Raw genomic sequence first — 22,045 nt, 5'->3', positions numbered from 1 at the left:
TGGGTTTCTGAGCAGTGAGCTGAATCCAGGCCTCTGTGCTCTGCTCTGCTCTGCTGGGATTCGCAGTAAGAAAATGAGGAGAATTAGCTACAAACGTCTTCAACTGCTGTTTTGACTAGGAGCCGCAAATAACTTGGCTGAGCGCAGGACTGACTTCTATTTTCATCTTGGTGCCTCAACAGCTTGGTCCTCTACTTCGCGGCACACCGAGTCACGTTTCTCTGTAGCACTTCAGCAGCCTGTATCTCTCATCCGAACAAAAGCCCTTGGCAGACCTGTGGATGTGCATTCTTCCGCCTGGGGTTTCACAGGGTATTTGATGAACTGGCCTGACAGTACTGCAGTAATATGCAGATTGCATATTTGTACCCTTACCATATAAAAACACTAGGGGCAATATATTTTGCTTGCCTTGCTGCATGACAAACAGCCAAACTGGAAAGGACTTCTGCTGGGATGAACCAATGAAATCCTTTATTTTATTATTTTATGTTTCCTGTGTCCGTGCGATTGGAATAAACTGTAAATTAGGCGTTATAGCACTGTAGTTTGGGTAGATGTGATGTTTTAGAAATGTAGCTTTAGTTTGTTATAACATAATAGCAGCTTTGCTTTGTTGTGACAGTAGCAATAAAATAAAGTTACTACAATGCATAATGCTGTAACCAACCAAAACTAGTCTAACAAACAACAAATCAAGGGGAGCAACACCCACCCAGCACTTTATGTACAGAAATACTGATGATCTGTGCTTAAACTCCATAGGTTAGAAAGTTTCCATTTTTCAACAGATCAAGTGATGGTGAGCTGCTCTCTCCCCTGCGCTCGGAGGTGAGTGCCAAAACAGGGCTCTTGCCACGTTCATGCGCTGCTGCTAATTGTAAACTACAGAGGAGACCTTTCCTTCCTTTTTTTTTCCTTCTCCCCCTGGCTTTTTTTTTTTTTTTTTTAAAGTAAAGATTCCTGGCAGTTGCAACAGCCTTGTTACTATTTCACGTTAGTCACAGTTTATTCACATCTGAAGACCAGTGGAAGGTTGAGACAGGCAGGGGACTAAAGTTGGATCTCTTATATAGTTATAAAAGGATTTCCATTTGTTAACAGCTCTGCTTATGAAGTATGCAATGACATTTTCCTACTGTGCTATTTTCATGCCTCCTGAGATGCCAGGTTATAATGCAAAACATCTGAATCATTAAATTTATACAGTTATTTAATAACCCATGTAAAATACATGGCAATGTTGCTTCTTTTAAAACATATGCACCTCATAAGAAAACAATTTCCTGCACTATATGGTGTAGTCAGATTTCAGTAGTTTGAGTTGGCCAGAAAGGGTTCAACCTTCTGTCTTCTGTGCATCCAGGAGCCATGGTCCCAAACACCAGCAAGCTACTGCAGGCAGATTTTCTTTTGGAGAAAATCAGCTCCCCTGTAGAGCTGATTAGCTTTAAATATAGTATCCACTATATATAAATATGGATATAGATGCATATCCAACATAATGATAGCTAGAAGCCAGCCTTAGTGCAAAGGTGGACCAGAAGCCCAGCCCAGCAAACCATTAGACATATTCTTCATCACATCTAGGTGCGGTGTTTCTCTAGCCTTAGCAGCACAACACGTGTTCTCATGAACCTCCTAAGACTTGCTCGGGGTCTAACACAGAATTTACTTATCTGGGAATCAGATAAATTCTCACTGTTTTCCACAGGCACTTTCTAGCTCCTGTACTTGGAGACAAACTCTCTCAGCTGCAGAAGAGATGTTTCTTTAATACAGTTTTTACAAGGTCCCGTGACAGACAACTGCTAATACGGAACATGATGAGAGGAAAATATTGCTGGCACAAGCAGGACTCAGCAGATAGAGGGTCAATTCTGTTTATAGACTTGCTGAAGTTTTTTGGTTGGTTAAAAAGCTGACAGACTGCATTACAGCTAACATTCCCATATTGATTATACCATTTCTAAGCCTGCCCTCGCCGTGACAGGAGCAGCATAATTAGTTTTTTCCTTGTTAAATATTTGTAAACCATTCGTACTTTTAGGGGTTACCTAACCTGGCTGTTACCCTTCTGCTCATCTCCTCACGACTCAAACGCAGGCACAGTTCCTGCGGCACGGCGCGGATTCTGCCCACCTGCACTAGCAGAGGGCAGGAAGGGCTCTGGGGTACGGCAGTGCCCTCGGGGCTGTGTGCCAAGGGCTCAGCCATGGCGTGCCCAGTGGGGATGAGAAGGGACCCACTGCGGCCACGTGCCAGGACTAAAGCCCCGTGCCAGTGGCCAAGGGTGAGAGCCACAAAGTTCGTGAGCAGCAGCACGGTAGGAGAGCCTGAGGATGAGCAGAGCAATGGTGATGTATTTATGATGCAAATCAAGGCCCTAATTCAGCAGGCACTTAAGCACATGTTTGAGTCTCATTGACTTTGGTGGATTCAAGTGAATGTTTAAATACTTTCCTGAATACTGGATAACTGTACAAGAGAACAAAGGCAAGAGGAAAAAAGAAATAACAAGATAACATGATGAGATTATAGTTTCTAGGGTAGAATGGTGGAAGTTGTTTTAGAGTTGTTCTAGTAAAGAGAAACGTGGGAAGGTTAAATACACAAAACCAGAATTTCACAGTGCAGCTTTAGAGGCTAGGTTATACAGAAGTATTGTTTCAGAAACCTTTTCACCTCATTGCTTTCTTAAAGAAATCAAAGCAGTATCATGCCGAGTAAAGGCAGAAGAGTTATGCTTGATATTTCCTTGGATTCTAAGAACGCCTTCTCCCTCTGCATTGTATAGACATTTATAGACACGACGGAGAGATCAGGCTGTTGTACATGTTCCTCACTACTGTTTAACTGCACTAATCATAGGTGCACAATAATCTAAGTCGAATGAACCTCTGAATAGGGTTTATTTTAGATAACCTTTCAGGAGCAAGGTCTTCAGGACTTTCTTTTTCTGGCAGGGTCAGAAATACCATATTGCTTGAGTATTTCTCTCCCTTATTTAAACCAGGAGGTGCTGAAGCATGTAAAAATATGGTGAGAAAACACTAACTTTCAAACTGCAAAAAGGATGTGTTCAGCTGATGGACGGTTTTCACTACGCCCAGACTGCCTTGCCTCTCCAAAGCATCGGTGGCAGAAAAAGTCGTAAGGCCTACGAAGTGTACACAGGTGGGGTCTTTGTTTTGTTTTGTTTCCCCCTCCCCCGTAATTCCACACTTTATTTTCCCTTTTTTCCTCCTCTTACACGTTTTTATTTCTCATACCTTGTTTTTCTAAGAAAGACACATAAATAAGCCTGTAGCATCAACAGCAGTTTCCTGATCTATCTGAAGCAGATATACGAACCTGCGGAATTCTACAGTGGCCCGAATCCAAAATTAATTCTGGATCAGCTTTACATTTGGCAATTATTTCTGTGATTGGCAACATCAGTGTTTTGAATCTAATCTTGAATTTTGGGTTCAAAATCCAATTTTAGGTTCAAAAGCAAAATCCCAAATGCAAATAGGCAATGGCTCCTGTCTCAGGAAAAAATCAAAGCAAAATCTCACATCCAAACGCCCTCAAAGTTTCAGAATAAGAGACTAAAATAAAATTAAAAAAAAAAAAAAAAGAAAGAAAGAAAGAAAGAAATGAAACAAGTAAAAAAATAATGAAAAAAGACCAGACTGCTGCTAAAATCTTTGATGGCAGAAATTTGGATCTGGATTTTAAATTTGGGAAGCTACAGTAATATGAACCACAGTAGTTTTAGAGAATATAATACTTAACTTTTACTGTCTCTTTTGCAGATAGGCAGTCTAATTATCTTGAAGCTATTCCTCTGAGTACGCCACGTAACTTGGAAATTTTGCCCATTTTATGGACACGACACCCCCAGCTACCAGCACGACCCAGCATGTGTTTGCATCATGCTCAGGGCAGCATGCCAGGAAGCACTCCTGCTCCTCAAGTGGGTCCACAGCAACCCGATCATCTCCACTCCAAAGTCCTCGGTGGCTGGTTTTGGAGGGCAGCGATCCGTGCCCAGTCCCCCCGGCACAGGTGTCTACAAGCACCACGTGCTACGACGATCATTAGAGCTGGGCTTTCCCAATGACGTGTCTCTGCCTTTCTCCACACATAATGATATTTAGATATTTTTTTTTCCACCAGAAAACAGAAGATGCACACATAGTTTTCACAGTTAAAAAGATAATCACATTGCCAATTATATAGATTTGTGCACGGTTTTCTTCCGATACAGCACACTTATCGACATGATGCGCAATGCAGGAAGTGATTGATACAGTTTTGAAGAATTAAAAGAACTTTTTACTAGTTTCACCATTTATTTCATATAAGATATTGAACCTGTCCAATAAGCATAATAAGCATAAACTGTGGCACTTATAACAGTCTTCACTAGGTTAATATAGGGTAATATTATTTTTTTTAAATGCCACTTAAGAATAAATGGTTGAATATCCTTCAAACTCAATGTATTTAGACTGAATCAATCCAAACCTTGAAATCAACTTCAGAGACTACAATCGATATTCTCTCCACTAATTTCATATGCACACACCCCCTCTGAAAGCACTTGACAAATACAAGGAAGTGAAGCTATATGACTGGGATGTCCAATCCCAGGGGCTGGACAGCATACCAGAAGGTATTTAGGTATTTTCCTTCTTTCTTCTCTTTCTTTCTCTCTCTCTCTCCCTCCCGTCTGCTCTCTCTTTCATTCCTTCTTTCTCTCTCTCTCTCTCAAAACCAATTCTCCAGACTTCTGTAACAGCCATTCTCCCAGCCAGCATTTTTCAGTTTTATTCTCTTTAGGTGATTTGACATCTGTACGGTTCGGTACTGACTAATTTCCAAGTCCTGGGAGACAATTTCTTAGCAGTTGCAATTCATCAAAACCCTAATGAATTCTGATGGAATTCTTGGGGACCACTTTTCTGCCCTTCCTGCATAGGGACCGCACAACACACCCTACGTATTTAAACCACATTAAGAGACTTAGATTAATTTAATCAATATTGCTCACAAGAAACCTGCAGAGCCACACACTGAACGCTGCAGACACTGTCCTCGCTGCTGTCCTCAGAGCGATGACACTACAAGCAGAGCTGAGAGGAACCGAGCACACGTGCCCAGAGACAACCGAAGAGGACGGACAGCTGAGAGCGCACGGGCGGGCAGGAAAGAGCCCAAGTGAACGACAGCGTACGGACACGGAGGAGCTCACCAAGGAATCAGTTGGAAGTGATGGAGACAAAGAAAGTATTTTTGAAGGCTCCAGGACAAGTATTTGTTCCACTACATTGTCACATTCGTACTAACTTCGATATCTTTAGATCCTGTGGAAGCAAACTGGAAAAACTAGGCACTATACCAGCTTCTTCTTGGTTCGGAAACAAAGATCAGGTTTTATTTAGATTCTCAACCGACTTAAGCTGCATCTCAGAGGATTTGCAGTAGGGACTTGATCTCCATGATTTGGGGAAACTTACTGGGAAAGAGGGAATAAAAAGGTAGTTCACAGAAGCCAGATGGGGAGGCCAAGAATCTGGCAAATATTCCTTTCCCACATTTCTTCTAAAACTCAAAATAAATCTGAATCTCTCTGACATTTGAAAGAAGTCTGGCTATTTCTTCCCACATTATGTTTTCTTTTTGCTCGCTTTTGCACAGGGTCTTACGGGAAGCAGAGACTAGTGCCAAAGTAATGCAAGGCAGCAAGCTGTGCTGATAATCTCAGAATGGCCCCCTTTTCTCAGGAGACACCCAGCCCAATGGCACGTACACCAGCGATTCCGAGGGCAGGGCTCACCGGTGCGCTCTGGCCATTCTGGCAGTGCGAGGCAGCCATAAACCCCGCTTAACTGGCCAGCACACCCGGATTTACAGCTGCTTTGTATCACCAGAGTGCAGCAAAGCTGCCAGAGCATACCAATGAATCTGGCTCCGGCACTCTGTAGGAACGTGGCATCGGTTTGCGAACTTATCAGCGTTTGTGCAAATCAGACCTCCAAATCTTTTGAGATTCAGTTATCACTGTAAAACAACATGTCTGTGGAAGAGATTTGTCACAGGACACAGGAAGGTATCCAGCCTCAGAAGCCGTGGAGTTTACATCTCATGGTGGTTTCATTACACCAAAGCACTTACCCTTAAAAAAGTTATTATTCAAAGTGCCAGCATTTCTCGGACTATGTAAACGTTTCAAAAAAAGCATGAGCACGAACTTCTGGAACTCAACAGACAGATTTTTCTTATGTGTGAGAGGAGGGCATTTCACTACCAGTGAATCTTTAATGAGCGGGTAGTAAAAATGCCTGCCTTACTGACTGTCAGGGGATATCAAATTTGCTCACTTCTGACTCAGTAATTACCCACCAAAAATGTAGATCAAGTGGTCATCACCCAAATTAGTACCTGCCAAAGATTACTTTAGGAAAGGCTGTCAGCTAAGAAACAGGAAATGAGTTGCAAAACATGATTAAAACTTGCAAATAACAGCTTTAAGGTATGAAGCACCATTCAAGCACACAATGGAGCGAGGGCAGGAAACGGAGCCCATGGGGGGACCGAGCGCAGAGAGGGGCTGGCGGCTGAGCCCGTGCCTTGCCAGCGGCAGGGGGACAACATCAGCTGCCACCTCCTCGCCCTGCTCCATCCCCCCCCATCTCACCTGGCACCATCACCTTCTGCCACGTGCTGTGAAGAGCAGGTCCTCCCCGGGGCACGGGGCAGAGGGTTTCCATCCTGCCGTGTGAGTGCCGGAATTGTTCCGTGCCTCAATTTCCCACTCACAAACCGAATACATCTTCATTCGACAAAGCTACGGAGGAATTCATTTCAGTAACTGGGCGAAACTAAAGCCCACAGAAGTTACAGCAAGCGCTGTGTGGTGACAAAATTGAACCCGAGCCATTAGAGCCACGCTAGAAGAACAAAGCAGGGGCTGACCATTGTTTTCCATGTTCCAGCAACATTCAAATACGAAACAGAGGTTATGATGATAATAATAATAATCACTGTATGATGCACATTTCAGCGCCAAATACGTTGCAATTAGCTGCAAGCAGCACCATGGGTATGTCAACGGTCTCTCGTGAAAGGTGGCGACCAACTGGCTGAAAGCAAACTCAAATCACAGTGCTGGGAGCAGGGTTATTTGTTTTGCTCCTTGAACCTCAGCGCAGACCATCAGTCTTACTGCAAGGGGCCCTGTGGTATATATCTGCTTACCCTGGCTGGGCAGCAGTTTTGTTTTTACAGCCATGGTTTAAAAAAAGAAAAAGAAGTCTCTTTTCAGCAAGCTGCATAAATCAATCTCTCTCGCCTCTCCCTTTTCTTTTTGGATATGGATTAGGCTGAGTCAAATCCGCCAGTACCTCTACCTCTATTTCCAGGGACTAATCAAGTCTACTTCTGTGCACCAGAGCTGACCTGTTCGTACCCTTGGCAGACCTGCAAATGCTGTATTTAGAGCATCAGTGCTGGACGCCACTGGACATCGGAGGTCAGAGTCGTGCATTTGTCCCCACACCCTGTGGGAGGGCTCTCCGCAGAACACTTGGAAATGGCAACGCTTTGAAAATAAATCTGTATGTTAAACAAAGACAGCCAGAGACAGAAACAAAAGGGTAGAAATAAATTGTTGATTGCTAGCTTGCTAAAAGGCTCACCATGAAGTGCTTCAGCAGTCAGTATTAGGACTGGTGTTGTTTAATATATTCATTAGTGTTCTGGAAAAGAGAGGGGAAGGTGACAAAATTTGCACAGGGTGCAAAAATATTTAGGTTAGTCATGATTACAAAAGATTAGAAAAACTAGACAGATGCGCAGCATGAAGACAGATGAAATTCACTGTTCATAAATGCAAGGTAATGCATATTTGAATGAATAATTTTCAATACTCATGCACAAGGCTAGGTTGTAAATTAACTAACCACTCGGGGAAAAGAGAGGGAGGAGAAAACATGTGCCACTTTGGACAGCTCAATGAGAAAGCAAAACAATTGGAAGCAGTGGTCAGAAAAAGTAAATATGCTGTTGGGCTGTATAAAGGACAGGATGGAAAGGAACACTAAAATACTGCGTCACCGAGTCACTGGCTGCTGTAGCCTATCTGAAACGCTGTACCCACCTACATTCGACTCGTCTCAAAAAAACATAAAGCTGAAATAGAAAGGGGCAACAAAAATGATTAGTGGCAGAAGGAAAGCCTGTGAAGATTGGGGCTGCTTAGTTTATTGAAGAGAAATAAAAGACAGGACATGAGAGAGTTAATGAAACTTATAGAGAAGATCAATTGCTTGTTCCTGGTTTTCTCTTCTCCTAATGCAACAACACTGAAAAACAACATGTTTAAAAACCAATAAAGAAAATACTATTTTACACAGTTCATAATTAACCTATGGAACTGATTGCCACAAGATACCCTTCGGGCTAAGGACTTAATATGATATAAAATAGTTTAATTTAGATGCTTATGTGAATAATGAGAACATCCTAGCTAGGATTAAGATAAATATCTTAGAAGGGCTGAAAACCTTAATACTTTGTGACAGAAATGAACCACAGGCTGATGGAGGTTAGAGAGAAACATCTTCTTTGGGCAGTAAGGAACATCTTCGTCTTCCCTTGAGCAATTTGGTACTGAGTATTCCCAGAGGCAGGATTTGGGCTGGACTCACCAGGCACGTCTTGAACGACATTCACCGATGCCAGGATTTTGGACTTTGGTTTTGGGAACAGTGCTGTCCGCTGTGGTGGCAGGGGAGAGCAGGGGGAAGATGAATTTGTGGTAAGAGACTGAAAACTGAACGACTTCAAGCAAATTAGTACCAACTGCTGGCTCTGCTTCAGAGAGGGGAGGACGGTGTGTTTGACTATGCCACCAAACCTGTCCAGGTTTTCTGATTTGCTCACCATGCTCACTTTGTTTAGCAGATGACAACATCACGTTAACACAAGCGTACAGATAAATCTCTATCTGGCAGAATCCTGCCAGTTTCCAAAACGCAGACATCCCATCCTCTGTGAGCAAGAGGGGCAAAAATGTTTAATAATGATGAAAGAGAAAAGCTGCTGCTGCCTAAATCTCTCTGTATGGGAACCCGATCTCTTGAGTACTTTTGCGAAACCTGATCTAGAACTTCATAGGAGCCTTCTGTAAAAATCACTTGATTTAAAATATGGCCCACCCAAGTACACAGGCATTTTTTCCCCTTGAAAGCTACCTGGTTATGGCAATGTCTGTGGTACAGAACTTAAATCTGATTCAACGATTAATATGTAAACAGAATTTGACTGACTCTTCTTTTGTGCTTATCGCCAAGATACAATCTGGCACAACAGTTTTGTTTGATAGACAGCCCTGGCCTATGCTTGTCAAGTAGCCAATATAAAATAACATTATTACTGTAAAATCCTGAATTAGGCTGTAAAATATTTCAATTGTGTGACACCCATGATGAGAAGATTTTAGAGTTCTCACATGTTTACATAATTAGCACTGCATATTTGTTAAATTAAGGTATCGCTATCACCTTTATTACCATATCCCTCCTCCTCCACTGCAGTGTCTGCTTCTTGCGTAGCCTCACGTGTTAACTTTTCAAAGGCAACACAAAAAGGAGCCTGCGTCTCTGTGAGGATTCTCCTACTTCTGTGCAATTCTAATAAAAGGTATCAGAATATCCACCCTTTCTCATAGCCCATCAAAAAAAAAATATCTGCTGAAGTGCAGCTCAAGTAAGAAAAAGAAAGCACAAGAGGGAAATGGCCTCAAAGACCCGACTTCAGGTGTATTTAATCCTTCCACTACTGGTTTAAAAGTATTAAGTAGCCATAGGCTATCCCTGGGTAGAAAGACGGTTCAGTGACATCCCTTTTGTAAATATGTAGCTGCTCAGCCTCCTCCTAAACTCCACATTGAAGTCTGCTGCTTTTTCAGATTAATTGTTTGAATACTGCTGACTGTCTGTCACCACAGTCATATGTCACTGGTAGCAGCTCAGAAAACCTAACCCCTTCTCTAATGTCATTGCACACAATTCATTTTTAAATGCAGCGTAATAGTTTAGGAATACCGGTAAAACAGTGGGGGGAAAGGCATTTTCAATTTGAAGGGTGTGTAACGCAGTTTATAACACGGTATTAGATGAGGCAGGCATGTTTCCTTGAAGGGGCACGTACAGCACAAGTAAGACTTGCGGAAACACTGCCATAACAATTACCCAGATTGTTAATAAGACCACGGTGTTATTAAACCAAGTGGTGGGCTGTTGCCAATAATGCTATTTAACCCCATCGTGGGCCTCCAAGAGCCAGGTACCACCTGTAAGAGAAGCACCCAAAGCCCCCCTGGAGGAAGCCCAGCCCCAAAAGCCGGCTCAGCCGGCGCCGTGGGGCGACCTCGGGTTCCAGCCGTGGGCAAGGCCACGGAGGGTGGGCTGCCCCGCTCTGGCCGGGACCTGCTTCCACAAAGGCGTGCTTGGCTCCAAATGTACACTTCCAAAATTCTTAACACCTGCACGTAGTATGAAAACCGGACATTTTGTGGCCCCAGCCGTGCTCATCATCTCCCCTGCAGCTTCATTCCTGTCAAGGAGGTAGCAAAATAAATGGTAGAATGAGGGCCTGCAAGACAGGCACATCGCCCTCACAAAAAGCCTGTTCTGTTACAAAACCAACACGCACTGCCCGCTGTAACCCAACACAAGGAACTCAAATTCGGCCTAATCTTTCCCCAAACTTCAGCTTTCTGCCTTTCTGATTTAATTCCAAGTGCAATAATAAACACACTCCTCTGTTTACAGCTCCATAAATAGTGCCTTGTGTTTTCTGAAACAATGCAGCTCTGGGCTGTCTCTGTGATCGTTTATTTTATATCATCCTTAAGTTGCCATTTATTTACATTTCTTGAAACAGCTACCCCATGAAACAAATGGCCTGTTTTGTTAAGTCATGGTCAAGGATGTTTCCTTCAACTTATCACATCCAGAAATGCCACAGACAGAAATGCTTTCAGGCTATTTACTAAGAAAACTAACATAAGCTCCTTATCAGAAAATATTACATTTCCCCAAAAGGTGAACTGTTCTGTCAGTTTTTCAGGCCATGCGAAATTCCTTCTTTGCTCTGACAGGTCACTGAGCAGAAGCTGATGGCACACAGTGGTCGCCCAGAACGCAAGCAGGAGCCTTCGGCCACAGATGACTGCGGGTAGTGGCACGGCCACAACAAGCCTTTTCCCTCTGTCACCTCTATCCCGGGGTTATATCCCAGGTTAAAGGCTTTTGTCATTTGCTTGGGGCTGGTTTGGGGCTTTATTTTTTTTTTTTCTTTTGGTTTTCCCCCTATTCTCTTTCACTTTTCTTCTCCGGACGCATCCACGAGCGCTGTCAGTGCAGTGCTGAGCTGTGTGCGCACTGCCCCGAAGCAGCAGCCCGGAGAGCTGCCCGTCCCCGAGCCCAGCACCCCCACCTCCTCAAACCAACCGTAAGGAGGGCAGAAGACAAACCACGTCTCATTATTGCTGGGTTTTACACTGCTTTCTGGTTTTTCATCCTACTAAACCTCCAATTTTATCAACTACAGACTGACAGCTGAAAGTTTAAGCGAAGACACAGACATTTAGACACTGTACTTGTTTTTCTCAAGCAAAGCAGCCCATTTCAAGGTAGAGTTCCACAAGTTATAAAGGTTGCTCATGTTCCTAAGAGGTGAGCAACAGCCCCCCTGGGATCAACACTGTACATGCTTTGTGTTACACGTATTTGGATTAAGCTTATGGACATCCAGGAAAAGCTCTCCATAACGAAGGTGAAAGCTACGGTCGGCAAAACACTTGGATTTTTGCATCCTTTTAGACACTGCAGCAGCAGAAGCTGCCCTGCTACATCCTGACACAGTGGCACACCCGGCCGCGTGACAACACAGACACATAGGCACGATTGATGGAAGCAGCCTTCCCTGGCGAGCTTGCAGAGATCTGCTAGACGCGAGGTTTAAGATCCAGACGGACTGTGGGAATTAATAGACAAGGAGAAAGCCAACAACTGATGCGCTCCACTTTTTTTTTTTTTTTTTTCAGAGAAACTACCGGTTTTAATCTTTTTTTTTTCTTTTTTTTTTTTTATGTGTCTGCTCAAGTTCAAAACTCATCTCTTCTATTTTCAGGAGAGTATTTTCACTGTGTGATGATGAGGGGCAGTAGAAGATAAAGTTTGAAATAAAAGCTTTCCTAGCTGACACCCTTTGGTTCATTTGTGACTCTCACTACCCTGCCCTTTCCACCAATCCTCACCCGTACACGGTCTGGATTTACTACTGCAGAGAAGCAGCCAGACTAGACATCGTTATACTCCATTCTCTCTGCAATAACACCAGCTGATCTTATGTATTTATTACAATTTATGAAGACATAAATGGCCTTATGCTCAGGCTTGCTACCCCTCCCTCGCCCCCAAAGAAGTGCCCATTAAAATACCCATCATTTTCCTGCCAGCCTCCTTCTCAGCAGCCTGAGAAAAGGCAGCCCTGCGGTGGCCATGGCTCTGCTGGTGGATACCGAGAAGACAACTCCCCAAATCACAGACAGCTCACATTTAAATGGCCTCTCGTTTTCATAGCTGGGGCTCGGGAGTATCAGTGTGGTCTTGGCTAGGTCACAGACAACAGAAGAAAGGCAATTTGGCAGTTTTGTTAAAACTTTCCTTCTTTTACCGCCCATTCCCATTTCAGGAGAGCAACAAATACCCTCTGTTCCTAGAATAAATGTCCGCTGCGAGATGGGAATTAAAGAGGCTAGTGTTTATAGCAGCACTGCCATTTGATGCCAAAAATAAGTCTGATGTTTCTATTCAGGAATAGGAAATAACACTCTGAACAGGCAAGTCACTCCCCAATGGACTTTCTTTGAATTTTCTCCAAAGGCTATTTCCTTTTCCTAAATGTGGGAAATACTTCCTGTCTGTGAATAAGCACAACCCATATGCTGAGAAGAAATTAATAAAACAAACAAAAAGAAAACAAACAAAAGGGCCTTTGTTCTGAAAAGAAATGGCACCAGCTATGCTCAGGAAGCATAAAGAAACGTAACGGATGAGAGAATAGACAAATCCTAAATAGATTTCATGTAAGATGATTAAAAGTGCTTCCTTTGCTGTATATTTGGCAACACGTGAAATCGTGAGTCAGAGATGTATCCCCTTCCTTTAGTACTGTTGCTTGTAGTTCATGAATAAGTAAATGATTAAGAACATTTCAGATCTGGCATTATCAGCTATATTACCTGTCTCTTGTTGTTTCAGTCACGCCAGTCTGACCAGTGCCGAGGTTTCTATGTCTTCAGCCTTTGCTCAGCTCCACTGAGTAGCGGGAGACATTTCAGAATCCCCCAGACTCAAGGCTGCAGCTGATCCAGATGGATTTATAGAGCCCACCTTTAATCGAGACACTCCTCACTCGACGCCGAGCTGGATCCATCTACACTCACTCACTACTCCAGGGCTCGGTCGTGGTTGTTGTCTGCATGTAAAGTACAGCACTAATGATCAGGATTTCAGAGAGAAATCTATTAAACCTGGCAATTTCCAAAACAGCTCAAAAAAGTTACCGCACGTGGATGTATATCATGGAAGAAAAAAATACCTTTTTACAACATCTATAAAACCCTGATTATAATAAATGTCTGCTTAATTAATACATCAGGACATAGAGCCATTTATTCTCCTCTCACTTGCTATCATTTTCCCTGTTCAGATTTAATAATGCAAAAAGGTTGCTCAGATGCCAAACGGTAAAAATAATAAAAATACATTCATCACTGATATGAAAAGCAGAAATGCCTGGCAGTGCTGCTGGCACAGAGAACACAGCCAAATTTCTTAACTGAAATCCAAATAGCGTTTCACCCAAAAATCTTCAAAACATACAATGAAATATACAATATGATAAATAAAGCAGCCTGAAAAATGCATGGAGAACAGCGAAACAGGTGCCCAGAATAACCGTTATTACAATATGCACACTAAAAGGGGGGGAGAAAGGGGCAGAGAGAGAAAGAGAGAGAGAGGAAAAAAAGCTTTCAAGACAGTTAAATTCATGAGGGCTACAGAGCCTCAAATTGAAATTATCTCACTCCACACTGATAAATAAAGTAGCTCTGGTACCTAAATCATGACACTAACTATACGTTTCGATTTTTTTAAGTAGTGATTAGGTGGATACTCAGGGGAACCTACTAGCCTTCACAGAGATAACAGACTCAACTTAATATCAACTTAAAAAGAGACTTGAATTCTAACCAATCTCATGTAATGAATTGAAATTCTATAGCTTTCAGAGGAAAAAAAAAAAAAAAAAAGATAAAAAAGCGATGTGGCTCCATTCTCTAACTTGCTGTCAGGAAATATAATTTGTGCTCTCGGTGATTCACCTAGCTCATATGCAGCATGCAAATTTATTTCCCTAATAATCAGACCTGGAGATTGCCCAAGAGGATTAATAGCATCATTCCTTATGACCGCCAGGATATTATGCACCTCTGACATGGAAAAATTGTGTTAGTTCTACAGAGAAAACGCAAGGATATTTGTCCTGCTAGACAATATAATAGGCTGGTGCATCATCAGATTACAATGTCATTTCAAAAACCTTGAATACAAATAATGTACAGTGGGGGAAATGTTGGTACAACCTCCCTTAATTCAGTAGCTTTGAATTCACATGTATTTTTTGCCTGTGTTTTTTTTTTTTTTTCCCCATTATAGCCTGTAGAACACTGCAAGAAAAAGGCAGAGGTATTTTATATTATAACCATATCTTTTTGTTTGTTCCTATGTTATTCTTTGAGAATAGCCTATATGGACAGTGCAAGAAAAAATAACATAAAATCCACTGCTTCCAGTTTTTCAAAGAGCTGAATACACCCATAGCTACCGTATACTGTATTCTATATGTGAATACAGAGCAATTTATTTGCACAATTGCTTAATTTTGCTTCGCAAGTCAAAGCAATGTGTTCTGCCGGCTCTGGTATTCACATAGGAAGAATTTTAATTTTTAAAATCTTTTTTAAATGAGTTGGTCAGGAATTTTCTAAAAAAAGAAATGTTTCCTGCTGTACTTTAGACCAAAGAACACTGCCTTAGAGACAAGACAAAATTTCATTATTATGCGCATGGGAGCAATAAGATTAGCTCCTATTGCTGCCCCTAAGGTGGAGCAGCAGGAGGAACCAATGGGACGATGCTAATGTGTATGTTAATAGTATTCTCCTAGAAGAAGTTGGGATAATTAAACATGTACCATCTCTTTAAGACAGAACTGCACACATTTTCTTCGGATGGGTGTTTACAAGATTTCCAATTTCAGGTCACAGCCATTTCTGAGATTGCTTAAGAAAGAGATGGGAATAACTTATCTTATTCATGTATTCAAAGAACCTTGTAAAATGTGCAAAACATAACAGTTTTAAGGGGCAAAACATGCATCTTGCCTTGACAGACCTGCTTTATTATGTGTAGTGTTGTACACTGACCTAATATATTGAACATTTTTAGCTAATATACCTTGTAGGAACCAGCCTTTAATGTGATGGATTTTATAGTATCTCATTAGGGTGTGTTTATATAACCTGATACTAAACACATTTTCAGATTCATGTTCCTTATTAAAATTGTGAGCTGTATTGATTTTTAGTTGAACAGCAACAGAGTCATTTTAATATTAAGAAAGGCTGTTCTGAAGTTATTTTCACAGATCACAACTACGGCGACACAAACAGTGCACATCTCTCTCATCTTTCTTTACAGCCTCAATTACAAGAATCAGGATGTGTTACCCCACCTGCTTTTGCATTGGTTGAGCAATTCTCTTCCACCATTTAGAATACCAAAATGCATTTTTATTCATTGGTTTGGGGGGTAGGTTGTTTTTAAATATACACTCGTGACAAGCCACCAAATAGTATTTATATTTTTTCTTATAAAGAACTGTGTGTTTTTAAAAACAAAATACTTTAATGCATCTGCTTTTCAAGTTTCCATAACAAACTGAGTAGCTATAGCAATGTTTACTCTAATACAGCAAACACAAAAACTTAGCATTCCAAGCAGTGTGAAAAAAAATAATAACTTTCACATCCTAATGTCTCCATTTTGTAAACCAGTCTTCAAAGGTAAATCTAATGTCAGCAATAAATAGAGTGGCTCCAATATTTCTCTGAGGAGTCATGGGGAAATAATGATCTTTGAGGCACTGTAAATAGTTTAAATTATTGGAAGGTCCTTGTAAGAAATGAAATATGAGAATTAAAAAAAATAAACTTGATTTCTTTATTGTGAAGTTACGGCATTTGGAGGTAGCCCAAATTTTAAACGCAAATATTTAGAGAGAGAAATTATCGCCTCTGAGACAAGCAAATCATACACTTCTTCCTCACTCTTATTGATTTAATGAACAGTTTGTTAATATAATGCAGTTTGAAAAACGAAAAACAGACATAGCAGAGTAGGTGTTCCTTACGTTTCTGCATTTCTAAAATCAACCGTTAAGTCTTCAGCGGGGAAAAGGCTTGAAATTAAATTGCAGCATATAGAAACTACTAGATTTAATACAGGCACTTGTGTGCTTTCAATTTAACTACACCTGTTACTTTGCCACAAGACCACAGAAGCAGTTCAGGAGTCTCAAGTAATTGCTATATTTGGCTGAAGAAATTTTAGGTCTGGCCTGGTTCTCAGAAAGCAGATTTCCCTTTATTTTGCCCCTGGCATGCTATTCATTATTAAACATTAAAGTTGTGTCAATTACTTCCTTCCATAGTTGATTATTATCCCAGTTATTCTACCAGCTAATCAACCCTTTTCTAAAACATGTCTAGCACTGACTTTGAATTGATGCACAGAATATAATTATTTGTGCAAATTTCTTTTGTTTCTTGTTAACCACAGAAATTGGTTAATTACTTTAATCCACGCAACCCCGCAAAAAAAAGGTATCTTGCTTTACCAATTTATTTTTAATCAATATTAGGCCGAGCTTTGAAAGTTGACAATTCAGCCAATGTAAGACACTGCTCTGAGAGAAGAAAGTATTTTATACATGTCCTTTAAAGCGGGTTGAAAACACCTTCATCTGAAAGACTTTGTTAGCTTTATCAGATCCAAGGCTCTTCTGTTTGAGGTGTAATTATTTTACCATTATTACATGCAAGGCTTTTAACAGAACAGTCGTTCCTTCTATTTAAGCAGTAAGTTTTATAATTTATTACATCTCTTTGGTCATCAACTCGCTATACAAACAGTTGGTCACCAGTGACCAATTACATTAAGGTTAAGCAACGTAACTTTAAATTAGAAATAAGCTAATGTATCTTCATCAAGGGCCTGCTGTGTTTCCAGTGCTGTTTATGAGATGATACTAAATGTGGATATGGAGCACGCTCACTGGGACCAATTCCTATCGGCCTGAAAATGGGAAAGTCTTGAGCCTGCTCAGGTCCAGAGCTAATTAATGGGATAACATCTGCTTTACGCGTTCTGCTGTAGTAATTTCTCTCAACTTCACTGTGAAGATGCATGGGAAACTATCAGAGAAATAAGTATCTATGTTGAACCATATTAATCTGCAGTGGGTCTGAAAATGGGAATTTCAATTCTCCTGTTATCCCAGGGATGGGTGGTGGGGCGAGGAAGAGGAGGCAGAGCATGTTTCTGTGGATTACACAATATGCAGCATAAGATATATATTCAGTTCTGTCTGCATGCACATGCTTACAAACATACTTGCTATTAAACCACATGTGGGTTTGGTTTTCGTGTGTGTGATTATTTGTTTTGTTTTGTTTTTAAAGAAAATGCAACAAGCAGATGAAGATGACCATGCTCCTCCTGCAACAATCAATTTTATCCAGGAAGATGGGGAAGTGGTTTTATCGCATTACTTAAAAACACAGCATGAATTGCTAAAGAAAAAATACAGTTCTGTAAAACAGGCTTCAAAAGTGATAAGCACACTTACTTCATTTTATCAGCCTGTGTACAACACACACTGGTATGAAGGGCTATGCACCTATTCTGATTTGAGGTTTAAATAACTACAACATGAAAGGAATACTGACCAGCCAAAAAAAAAAAAAAAAGTCAGGATCTTTTTCTGAAAAACCCACAGAATTCTGAATGCAGGCATCTCCTCACCTGAATCTTATCACTTTGTCTGAAAATTAATGGGCAATTTTAATTAGAGCAAGATGCATTTTGCTCCTGAGTTTTTCCTGGTGAAGTCCTGCAGGGCACAGAATCAGACTGCTGAGGAGAGATGTTCTGTTTTTACACATGTATGCTTCGCTGTGTGCCTGTGTCTCTCCCTGCATATATGTAAAACAATTAATATTTTTAATGTCTATATTGTAAACACATTTATGTACATAAAGCATACATAAATAAAAACAAGTATCCAGGTCTTTGTGTGTATACATTGAGAGAGACATAAAAAAATAACTTAAAAAACAGAAACAGGTATGTACCATTAAATGTCTGAGTTTAGACTGGCAAAAACAGAAGAAATCATACTGTTATCTTTATATAATGGTAATTATTATTATTGCTGCCTAAGTTATGATTTGCAGGTTTAATTCTTTCAAGCTAATGCATATAAATGAATTGCATATGAACCAAAAAAAAAAAAAAAAAGAGGGAGGTCCTTACAATAATGAAATTACATTAATAGTCATTCACCTTTACCTAAGAGGTTATGAGTTCATATGTCAACTCTATGGAATATTTTCCATAATTTGTATGCCATTGTGTACATTCTATTTATTTGTTTGCTACAAGGTATTGAAATATTCAGGCTATTGGGAATTAAATGCTTATTTGACTAACAATGCTTATCTGTGAATTAATGGTATAAAACATGGAGTTTTCTAAAAGGCTGTCACTCACTTTTATTTATGGAGATACTACTGAGACGAGATTCAAGGTCTTTCAAAGAACACTAACATCTCAAGCTTAGGAGAGGAAAAATATTATTTACTTAACATTTTTAACAATCTTACGTAATTGTATGAATTACTGGAATGAAATAGTGCTGGCTCCTGTCAGATGCAAATGACGATTGCACAATGAACGAGGGTGGCACGGTGCACATGCAGAAGCCAGAATGGCTTTGTTCTGAACTTTTGTGAGTGCATGTGTCTACAGGGAGGGAGTCTGGGGAGAGAAGGAATGGGATTTCAAGTCCTAGATAATGCAAAATTTGTATGTGAACCATTAAATTTGAGACCTGAAAACAGACTTGATTTTTAATTTGCTTAAGCATACAAAGATGGTCAGCTTCACCACTGTTACAGTATTCTGATTTGCTGGCAGGGTTAATAGAAAGCACACAGCTACTGTTCTTTTTCTTTCTCCTGAAAATGTGCCATAAGGCAATACGGTTATAACAGGGGTGAATCCTCAGTTCTGTTAGTCTATCTACCCTGTCAATGTTATTTGAACCCTTATTTTCCTTAAGGGGCTCATTCAGCTGTCCTAATATGTATACAGTGATAATATAGTCATACGCATAATAAAAAAGAGCTTCAAAATTATAGTCTGCTTAGTAATAATGCAGTGCTGTGCTGGAGTGATTGGCAACTGTTGATCCAATTATATAACGGGTTGCTTCTTAAAATTCAGGGATATGAGATTGATATATAATGTGCTGTAAAGTGTAAAAGAACTGGACAGGAAATAAGGCGGGTTGAATTTTTTAGTGCTTTGATCAAATTAGAACCAGGTTGATGAAAGGAAATGCCTTGGGTTCTCTGCTTGAAGTTTTGTGTTATACAAAAGGCTCTTGAAATGATCAATTTTGCACATGTCACTCAGTAAGTTTAGAGCGAACCAGCCTCTGTCTGTGCCAGGAAGAGCCTCTGCAACGGATCACTCACAGTGCCACTCCGCACAGGACGGGAGAGCCAGCAGATGCTCAGAAATGAGCGCGATGAGCCAAAGGAGGGACAACCACAAATTCTGGGAATACCCCAGATTTGCAGCTTTGTTTTTCAGGTTTCTGCACAGCCCTTACTTGACTCAAGAAGCACAGATCGTGAAAGACAGAAAAGGGTCAGCTGGTGAATACCCCGGAAATAAATGCAGGATTATCTTTGCTGCTGGTCTTTTAAGCATTTATCTAGCTAACTCACTAACTAGCTTTCATCCATTGTAACCCTCTGCCTATCCCCTGCTTTTAAAACAGCTACTATTATTTATGAAGTGCTGTAGATGTGCAGTGAGAAGCACAGGGACTTTTTGCTCTTATTTTTCCTTGAGGACAACTTAAAAGGAGAGAAAAAAGCGTGCATGAAAAGGCACCTTGCAGGTAAGGCTGTGGTTCTTCTGTCGCTTGGTCTGTCTCTGAAGAATGACTCCATAGTGGCTAGGCCTGTATGAGACACAACCTCGCCGGCACTTTTCTGGGATCAATCTCACTCTGTACTACACGCTACTCAACGCAGCGGTTTAAATCCCACCGTTTCAGTCTTAATGCATTAACATTTCAGCACTCCTCAAATGCATCCTGGAAATCTGTCTCCTCCTCGTAACTCTTGTCCCCAGATCAGAAATTGTGAAATTTGAAGCGAGGCACCTAACTGGGTCCAGTACACATCAATGCCTCCGACATGGAGACTTAAGAAAAATACATGGAGGGGTGTTTGGGGTGGGTCGAGAAACAAATTCCCAAGCTCAGGTACCACAGAATTTCTCATAAGCCTGCTGCAGCAGGGAACAGGCAGGAGCTACTGAAGGAGCCACCAGAGTTAAAATAACCTGCCGACTTTCCGTCATCCACAGGGTACTACCTGCATGGAAACTCTTCTGTTTTGGCCTATTTCCCTCCGCGAGGAACTCCTCCAGAAAAAGAGGGTTTCCAGAAATTATATTACAGGATGGGGAGCACTGCTAGATCAGTGCGGTAACCTTCACCTATGCCTTCCAATTCAGTTTTGTGTGAATTACATCAAATTGCGCTGGGTATTTGTGTTGGATGCAGAGGAGTTGAATAGCTGCCCATTTCTACACCAAAGCAGCTCTTCTGAAGTTGATTGGTGTTCCCCAGTAACAGAAACACTGCACGGGATCGAAAATGACAGGACATCACAGTGCAATTTCACTAAAAAAAGATGCATGGGGTATTATTTGAATAATATTTCTCCGAGTTCCAAGACTGGAGTTGGAGAAACGTCGTTACGATGTGTGCATGCGATTCACCTCCACTCCGGTGGCAGACGTTCACAAGCGCACACGCTAATAAGGGATAATTTGACAATATGGTAGAGGTCTGTCTTTCCAGTTCTATTATCTGTGAAAGATACAGTTCCTTGTGCCAACTTGGTCGCGCAGCAGTAGCATTTTGCTCCGCAGCCAAAAAAACAAGGATCTGCCAACAGAGCTGAACGCTAACACGCTGGGCCAGGAGATCGGGATCGCAGAAGGGGATGGTGCTGCCCTGGGCAGGACGCTTCACCTCCAGCACTGCCCGCGGGCCGGCTGGCAACAACTCTCCCCACCTGCTTGGAAGCAGGCATCAGCAAAAGCGCCAAACAGCGCCGGCTTTCAGGGTGGAGAAACAAGGAAAACCTTCCCAGGACAGAGGCAGGGTCCGGCCAGGTGGCGCTCCCCAGAGACACGCGGCTGATGCCTGCAGGAGCCTGGGTTTCTGTCTCCCCGCGCTCCTTGAAGACACGCTCTATCACGACAACTCAGGGTGTTATGAAAACATAAGGAGCAGGATAGAATTATATACTTGAAATATTAGTTTATTTAAAGTATTTCCCATAACATTTGCTTTCTTCTTCTTATCTGCTTTTTTTTTTTTTTTTTTTTTTTTTTTTTTTTTTTTTTCCCTTAGATCACACTTAATATGATTCCACGACATCAATGCGTGGCTGAAATTGAAAGCTGTATTCTCCTAAATGTGTTCCTAACGTTCCTTTTTTTTACAGAGCTGCCAGGGGCTATTCTGCATTCCCACAACTGCTACAAAC

At 41.3% G+C, this 22,045-nt stretch overlaps 1 protein-coding gene across 2 annotated transcripts in view; it reads right to left on the bottom strand.

Moving 5' to 3' along the window:
• The window catches only part of LOC311434340 (uncharacterized protein), a 262,002-nt gene that overhangs the window by 123,998 nt on the left and 115,959 nt on the right, over positions 1 to 22,045 (bottom strand). The window lies entirely within an intron of this gene.

This window comes from Aythya ferina (assembly GCF_964211825.1).
Source record: "Aythya ferina genome assembly, chromosome: 3".
Classification (NCBI taxonomy): Eukaryota; Metazoa; Chordata; class Aves; order Anseriformes; family Anatidae; genus Aythya; species Aythya ferina.
The sequence above is the reverse complement of the archived record's forward strand: the minus strand, read 5'-3'. Positions and strand labels throughout refer to the sequence as shown.